This window comes from Morone saxatilis, unplaced genomic scaffold (assembly GCF_004916995.1).
Source record: "Morone saxatilis isolate NCDOM2014 unplaced genomic scaffold, NCSU_SB_2.0 Contig6, whole genome shotgun sequence".
NCBI classification, from domain to species: domain Eukaryota; kingdom Metazoa; phylum Chordata; class Actinopteri; family Moronidae; genus Morone; species Morone saxatilis.
The window spans coordinates 8,558,621-8,560,210 of NW_023340206.1; positions in this window are offsets into that span (position 1 = coordinate 8,558,621).

The window sequence follows — 1,590 nt, forward strand, 5'->3', positions numbered from 1 at the left end:
TCTGTTTCTGTCTTTATTATTTCAGCTGTGTTGCATAAGAACAACTACCTCTAATTCATTTTATGTGTTCACATACATCTGGAAAATTATTGTCTTTCATAAAAAACTCACATAAACAAAATGTTTTCTACCATTGCTCTTTAATGATTGTTTTAATAGTATTTGGTAATTGCTTGTGTATTTTTATACAGTGTTTGTTAATGGCAAGACACCAGGACAGGGAGGATTAAATGTGCTTGCACTGGTGTATATTTATTCTTGTTGTTATGTCGTGGTGTCCCTAATGTTATCTACGTATGTATGTATGTATGTCTAAAGCTATATGTACAGACTGCGGTGACAAATTTCCTGTAAAGCACAATAAAATATCTATCTATCTATTACTCCCTGTGACACTTGTCTTGTGCTAAACTTCACCCATGAACATTGTGTTTGTCCCAATCTGCCACAAATTTGAAAATTACATTGAAAGCAAATTTACAGAAACTGTTATTGTTGCACTACCCCTAACCCTCTCACCCTCTCACCCTCTCAGTGGTTCCAAACACCTTAAAATGGTGTGTTGAAGGTAAGGGCAACATTTACTTTGGGAACATCCAAATGTGACTCTACATTCGTCAAAAGAACCTATTGTAGAGTCCAAAAGAACTAATGACTACAACCACTTTGTTACAATGATCAATCACTGCTTTGTACCACTACCAAAGGGTCTGTACTGGATTTATGGAATGACTCCTTATGAGTATTTACCAAAAGGGATGTTCTGGAGTATGTGGTCTAGGTCATGTGATACCAGCCAGTATTAATGGTCTCTTTCCAGATTATGGAGTCATGGCAACTTTATATCAAATAAGAGACCTTTCTAATGCAGTTGAAGATCTCGCAAACTCTACTGCAAAAGAAATGTCCATGCTCTCACAAGAAATGACTGCAGTAAGAATGATGGCCTTACAAAACCAGGCTGCACTGGATTATTTACTTTGTACTGTCATTGGACCTGAATGTTGCACGTTTATACCTGATCACAATTCTAGTGTACAGGCTCAATTGGACTAAAAAAAGTTGTGAACATTAGGTTATTTAGTTTTTGAATTTGTTTTGCTTGGTTGTATAATCCTTACTATTATGTCTCTCCTGTTCTCCTGTCTCAAATCCATAAACAAATCAGTTATCAATAAAATAATGTTCTCCACAACAACTCAACCTGTTCCACCAATAGAAGAGAACTACGATTTTATTTGGGATTGATTATGACTGAATACCAAAACTACTGTTACTTATATCTTCATTACAGGTTTAGTTTCAGTTAACTTTCAGAGTACGTTGACTTGTTCTAATTTAGTGTTACAGTTAATAAACTTTTAGTTTAGTTTAAGTTCAGTTTACTTTTATATATGTATTTTACATTCACACACACAAAAAAATAATAATTGTGGATTAAGGAAGAAAAATGTTTTTATTTACATTTCATATGAGTTGCTTTGGACGTTGTTTGGATCCCAGAACAACCGGACAACAGGCTCCGCCTCCTCAGATAGATCCTTTAAAAAACTGCGCCATACTTAAAGGTTGAACGGAAAGATGCATATA